Raw genomic sequence first — 7,162 nt, forward strand, 5'->3', positions numbered from 1 at the left:
CCGAGAATAAGCTTGCTTCTTTATTTCTCATTGACGAGGAAGAGAGGACGTATTATTTTCGGTCAAGTTTTTAAGAACCATCTCCGTCCTCAAGTTCTGTTATGTCAGGTAAGAAACATTTGAGATGTTAGTATAAACATTTTAAGGATTAGGGATACTAACCTGTGTATTTGTAGGCAAGTCTGCTTCTGCTTTTGCCCTTGAAGATATTGAAAGCATGGTATCCACCCGAAGCGCTATCAAGAAAGAACCCATATCTAACTCTATCCCACGTCCAGAAGGCAGCCGAGCGAAAGGTTCTAAGAAACGGAAGAGCCAGGAGACCAGCGAATCCGTTCCCGTGCACGATGTTGATTTCCATGACGCCATGAATAAGACTCAGCATGTATCTTCTTCGTTTGTCATGATTTCTCATATCCTGAGAATAACTTATATTGGGGATTCTTTATCCTTGTAGGGCCTCGAGTATCTTTCCTCCCGGTTTGCTGCCATGAGCCTTGAACTCCATGAAGCCCATACTCGTATCTCTGAACTGATGAAGATGGGGGTGACAAAGACCAGTCTTCTTGATAAGAAGACCAAAGAGCTAGATGACCTAAAACAGGAGTTGTCACTGGTCAAGAAGGAGTTGATTCATCAAGAGGTAGAATGCTAGATAAAGTTTGCAATGGCCCGTGCTTAATTATCAATCCCCACTCGCGCGCGCCCGGCTGTTTCCGCCGTTCAGGGCCGGGTGTGACAGATTGGTATCAGAGCACTGGTTATAGCGAACTAGGAAAAGAAGTTTTAACCTAGACTATAACCGTTGGGGAATCGCATGAAATATTTTTCAAAGAAAATATTTTCAAAAGAGAAACTACACACACACGTAGGAACACGGGTCACACAGTGTCTAGTAAATAAGGATAAAAACATTATGTGCTCAGAGTACATGCGCTAAGTTTGATATATTTTCACTCTTTTAAAGCGAGAATACCTCCAACTAGAGCCAAGGGAATTACCATAACACCCGAGGAACTCGCGGAAATAATCGCGCAAGCGATCGCAACACATGAGGCCAGCAAGGCCGAATCAAGCCAGGGTCGTCAGGAGAACGAGGCCCCAGAACCCGAATCAGGAGCCTTGGACAAAGGGTGCTCCTATAAGACATTTATGGCCTGTAGGCCTTGGCCATTCAAGGGTACCGAAGGAGCCATTGGGCTATACAACTGGATTGACAAGATGGAGACAGTTCTCTCCATTAGCGGATGTAGTGAGAACCAGAAGGTCCTTTACGCGACCTGCATGTTCCAAGAAGCAGCTTCGTCTTGGTGGAAGCTTCAAGTGAAGACTTTGGGGCGAGAAGTTGCTCTTCACAAGACCTGGGAGGAGCTGAAGGAAATGTTGATGAGAAAGTTCTGCTCTCGCGCAGAAATTCAGAGTCTACAACAGGAATTCTGGAACCACACCATGGTAGGAACGGATATCGACGCCTACAACAACCGGTTCAACGAGCTTTGCCAGTTGGTGCCAGACATGGCAAACACGGAGGAAAAGAAGATCGAGAGATATATATCTTTGGGTTACCTCCTGTTGTTAGGGTTCCGCTCAACGCCGCAGCGCCTCCAACCTTTGATGAGGCGGTAGCGCGGGCCATCACCCTTACAAGGGATACGGTCCGTGCGGGTATGTTGACTACGCGCGGAAACGAGCAGCGAACCTCTGACTCCAAGAGGAAATGGAACTCTCACCACCGAGGGTCCGACTCCAAGCAGCCACCGTTCAAGAAGCAGGAGAGCGCAAGGGTTTACGCAATCCAAGCCGCGGAGCCATCAAGGAAAGGATACAGCGGGCCTTACCCATGGTGCAACAGATGCAAGTTTCACCACGAGGGTGAATGCGCGAGCGTCATGTGCGCCAAATGTAACAGGCCATGGCACAAGACGGTGAATTGCCGTGCTAAGGAAGCTGGAGCCAGTGACAACTGCTACGCATGCGGGAAACCAGGGCATTTCAGTCGGGATTGCCCACAAAAGGGAAACCAAGCTCGCGGGAGAGCTTTTGTGATCGGCGCAGGCGAAGCAAAGGAAGAGCCGAATGTGGTAACCGGTACGTTTTTGCTTAACGGCCATTTTGCATCTGTCTTATTTGATACTGGCGCTGACCTAAGTTTTATATCCGCTGAGTTTAAAGACTCCCTAGGCCTAGCAACCAGTAGGCTAGACACACCTTATACTATAGAACTAGCCAATGGTAGGCAGTTATGCGCGAACGAAAGAACTGAACAATGTGTAATAGTCATGGGAGGTCACGGGTTCAATATTAACTTATTGCCAATAGACTTGGGAAGTTTTGACATTGTGGTAGGTATGGATTGGTTAGTCGAGAACCAGGCGGAGGTTATTTGCCATGAGAAGCAGGTTCGGATCCCACTGTTGAACGGAGAGATTTTGGTGATTCAAGGGGAAAGAATGGGAGTTGCGACGAAACTGATTTCGTGCCTAAAGGCGCGCAAGTGCCTAAGGAAAGGGTGCTACGCCTTCCTGGCGCATATAGTAGAGAAGAAAGGAGATGAGCGAAGAATTGAAGACTTACCAGTAGTGCGCGAATTTCCAGAAGTTTTTCCTGAAGATTTGCCCGGATTACCGCCGCCGCGACAAGTCGAATTTCGTATTGATTTAGTCCCAGGAGCTGCGCCAGTAGCTCGAGCGCCTTATCGACTAGCTCCATCTGAGATGCAAGAGCTATCCAATCAGTTACAGGAACTATTGGATAAGGGTTTCATACGCCCAAGCTTTTCACCTTGGGGAGCTCCAGTACTGTTTGTTAAGAAGAAGGATGGTTCGTTCAGAATGTGTATTGACTACAGGGAGCTGAACAAGCTGACAGTCAAGAATCGGTACCCCTTACCGAGGATTGACGACTTATTTGACCAGTTGCAGGGATCCAGTTATTATTCGAAGATAGATATACGGTCAGGATACCACCAACTTAGGGTCCATGAGGAAGATGTGCCGAAAACAGCCTTCCGAACTAGATACGGCCATTATGAGTTCTTAGTGATGTCTTTCGGGCTAACAAATGCGCCGACCGTATTCATGGATCTGATGAACCGAGTGTGCAAGCCATACTTGGATAAATTTGTAATTGTATTTATAGATGATATTCTGATTTACTCTCGAACCAAGGCCGAGCATGAACAACACCTGAGATTGATTTTGGAATTGTTGAGGAAAGAAAAGTTGTATGCGAAGTTTTCCAAGTGTGAGTTTTGGCTTAGAGAAGTTCACTTTCTCGGTCACGTTGTAAACGAGAAAGGAATACACGTTGATCCTTCCAAAGTCAAGGCCATCGAAAACTGGGAAGCGCCAAAAACCCCAACTGAGGTGAGGCAATTCCTAGGACTAGCTGGCTACTATCGACGCTTCATTGAGAACTTCTCCAAGATAGCTCTACCCCTGACCGCGCTAACTCAGAAAGACAAGAAGTTTGTTTGGGGCGAAAATCAGGAAGCGGCGTTTCAAATGTTGAAACAGAAGTTATGTAGTGCGCCAATTTTGTCTCTGCCCGAGGGGACGGATGACATCGTCGTTTACTGCGACGCTTCACATCAGGGACTCGGATGTGTCCTTACGCAGCGAGACAAAGTCATAGCGTATGCCTCGCGCCAACTCAAGACCAATGAAAAGAACTATACAACGCATGATCTGGAACTTGGAGCGGTTGTCTTCGCGCTAAAGATTTGGCGCCATTACCTCTATGGTACAAAGTGTATAATCTTTACGGATCACAAGAGCCTTCAACATATATTTGATCAAATGGATTTAAACATGAGGCAACGAAGATGGGTGGAGTTGTTGAATGATTATGATTGTGAAATTAAGTACCACCCTGGAAAGGCGAATGTGGTAGCAGACGCGCTAAGTAGGAAGGAGCGAATAAAAACGCTACGAGTCAAGGCTCTAAGGTTGACCATTCGCGCAGATCTCAATACCCGCATACGAGACGCTCAGCAAGAAGCCTTGAAACCAGAGTTTGTTAAAAATGAATCCCTTGGGGGTATGATTAAGAGTATGGAACTTAAAGAGAACGGCAATCTATATTTCGCTAACCGCATATGGGTCCCTCTCAAGGGAGGATTGCGCGAGCAAGTATTAAACGAAGCTCACAAGACTCGGTATTCCGTACATCCTGGCGCAGACAAGATGTACCAAGATGTTAAGGTGCTGTATTGGTGGCCCAATCTTAAAGGCGCCATCGCGACGTATGTCAGTAAGTGCCTGACGTGTTCGAAGGTGAAGGCTGAATACCAGAAGCCGTCGGGGTTACTTCAGCAGCCAGAAATTCCCATGTGGAAGTGGGAACAAATCTCTATGGACTTCATCACCAAACTGCCAAGGACACCTGGGGGTTACGACACGATCTGGGTTATTGTAGATCGGCTAACTAAGTCAGCGCACTTCCTGCCAATCAAGGAAACCGATAAGATGGAAAAGTTAGCCCGATTGTATATTCGAGAAGTAGTTTCAAAGCATGGAGTCCCGGTGTCCATCATTTCTGATAGAGATAGTCGGTTCACCTCAAGGTTTTGGAGATCGTTACAAGGGGCTTTAGGTACTCGTCTTGACATGAGTACGGCATATCATCCCCAAACGGATGGACAAAGCGAGCGAACAATCCAGACATTGGAAGATATGCTGCGCGCGTGCGCAATCGATTTCGGAGGTAGCTGGGATACTCATCTCCCATTGGTTGAATTTTCTTACAACAACAGTTATCACACAAGCATCAAGGCTGCGCCGTTTGAAGCTTTATATGGGCGCAAGTGTAGATCCCCACTGTGCTGGGCTGAAGTGGGTGACAAGCAAATGACTGGTCCAGAATTGATCCAAGAAACAACAGACAAGATTTTTCAGATACGGGATCGCCTTAAGACAGCGCGCGACAGACAGAAGAGCTACGCAGATGTGCGAAGGAAACCGTTGGAGTTTCAAGTAGGGGATAGAGTACTTTTAAAAGTCTCTCCATGGAAAGGAGTCCCCCGTTTCGGCAAGCGAGGAAAGTTGAATCCGCGCTATATTGGACCATTTGAGATCCTGGAAAGGATCGGTCCGGTTGCTTATAAACTCCGTTTACCCGCCGAACTCAGTGGAGTTCATGATACGTTTCATGTGTCCAACCTCAAAAAGTGCTTATCTGACGAAACGTTGATTTTGCCGTTAGACGAGATTCACATCGACAAACAACTGCACTTCGTAGAAGAACCTATAGCAGTAACCGATTGGAAAGAACAAAAGTTACGCAGAAGCAAAATCAAGTTAGTAAAGGTTCAATGGAACTCAAGGCGTGGGCCTGAATTCACTTGGGAAAGAGAAGATCAAATACGCAAGAAATACCCACACCTCTTTCAGAGCATGGCTTCTGCCAGCGACGTCTCCTAAATTTCGGGACGAAATTCTCTTAACAGGGGGAGAATGTGACACCCGGGTAATTTCCCAATCCTATAAACTAAGTAATCAACCTAATAATTAGGTGATTGTGAATTTTAAGCGCGCCATGTTAGTCAGCGCGGGCATGTTATGTGCGCCCTGCGCGAGCGCGCTATGTTAGAATCAGCGCGGGTATTTGTTATATGCGCCCTGCGCGAGCGCGCCATGTTAGTCAGCGCGGGCATGTTATGTGCGCCCTGCGCGAGCGCGCTATGTTAGAATCAGCGCGGGTATTTGTTATGTGCACCCTGCGCGAGCGCACCATGTTAAGAACCAGCGTGGGCATATGTTATATGCGCCATGCGCGAGTGTATTGGTTTTATGTTTCCATAACTTTATATTGTCTAATGGGTTGACCGTCCCGCATGATGCTAAGGCGGGTGCATCCCAAAACGTTTATGCGCATGCGGAAAGGGAACTAACCTCCCCGCATGGCGGGAACATTGAGAGCTAGTTTGACTGAAGCTCCAAGATGGAATTGACTTCAACATAACTGATCACTATGTTGAAATACCAAGACCACCTGGAGAATCTACAAATGAAACTCAATGTCCCTGACTGCGAGAAGGTTACGCACCTACCCGCAGCAAAGAAATGTCCTTCACGCAGAAAGCTATGCGCACAAAGTTATACGCGCATAACACTTAGCCTAATCTCCAGATATAAGGGAATTATTCCCGCCCAAAAGGAAACAGTAGCGTGTTTCAGAGATTTCCACTTTTTACTGTACACTGACAAAAGTACCTGAAAAAGCACACTGTAACATGAAAAGTCAACTGTCGGCCACCCCACTCTCACCAACCACAGACCTGCATGTCCTGTCCAAATCAAATCAGAATCTTTTATCCACTCCCTAGGACTAATCACCTCCACTTTTAAATAAATAATAATAATTTCCATACTTTATCATCATTACACCTAGATATGAAAAGATTACAATCCCCTAAAGCAAGGGATTGTGTTCCCTAAATCTTGCCTATAAATATGTAACCCAAACTATCACCCAAACACACTTCAAACTTCTCTCTTAAAGTTGCAAATTGCACTAATCATCTCCCAAGCATCCGTTTGATTTTCACTTCCGTTCCTGTTACTAGGTAAGCCGAGATTATAACCTTGAGAACTACTTTCCAACCCTTATATTCTCCTATTTCTTGATCTTAATATATATACTTCTTGTTATTTAATCGTATTATAGACCTTCAATTCCGAGGCCAACACCAAGAAAACCCGAATCTCGATTAATCCCTTAACAAGAACCACAGGTGAGTCTCACAGCCCCTATTTTCACTGTTTTCACTATTTTTAAACTGTTTTCGGGGCGAGGGACACGTACTTAAATAATGTTTTATCATGGTATACTTACAAGCTATGCAAGCGATTATGTGTTTAAATTATGTTTCATGATGAGCAATGCGAACGGTTATCTATGGTTTTCGATGTTAGTGCACCAGATTCGAGTAAGTGATTACTTTACCATTGGAACTCTAAGGGTAGGGACTGCTGGTTTGATCCACCCACTCGTAGGGGTCGCACCTCTTACACAGACGAGTGCCTAGCACGTCACGGGGCAGTACTATGGGTTTGAGCCTGCTCGTAGAGGTCGCTCCTCTTACGCAGACGAGCACCTTGTTTTCCGGCACAACGTCCGCGCGTAACCCGCGGGACGGTATTATTTCGCTCGTAGTGGCAGC

The sequence above is a fragment of the Bidens hawaiensis genome, unplaced genomic scaffold (genome assembly GCF_021521415.1).
Source record: "Bidens hawaiensis isolate Kalapana, Puna unplaced genomic scaffold, B.hawaiensis_p1.1 tig00001960_1, whole genome shotgun sequence".
Lineage (NCBI taxonomy): Eukaryota > Viridiplantae > Streptophyta > Magnoliopsida > Asterales > Asteraceae > Bidens > Bidens hawaiensis.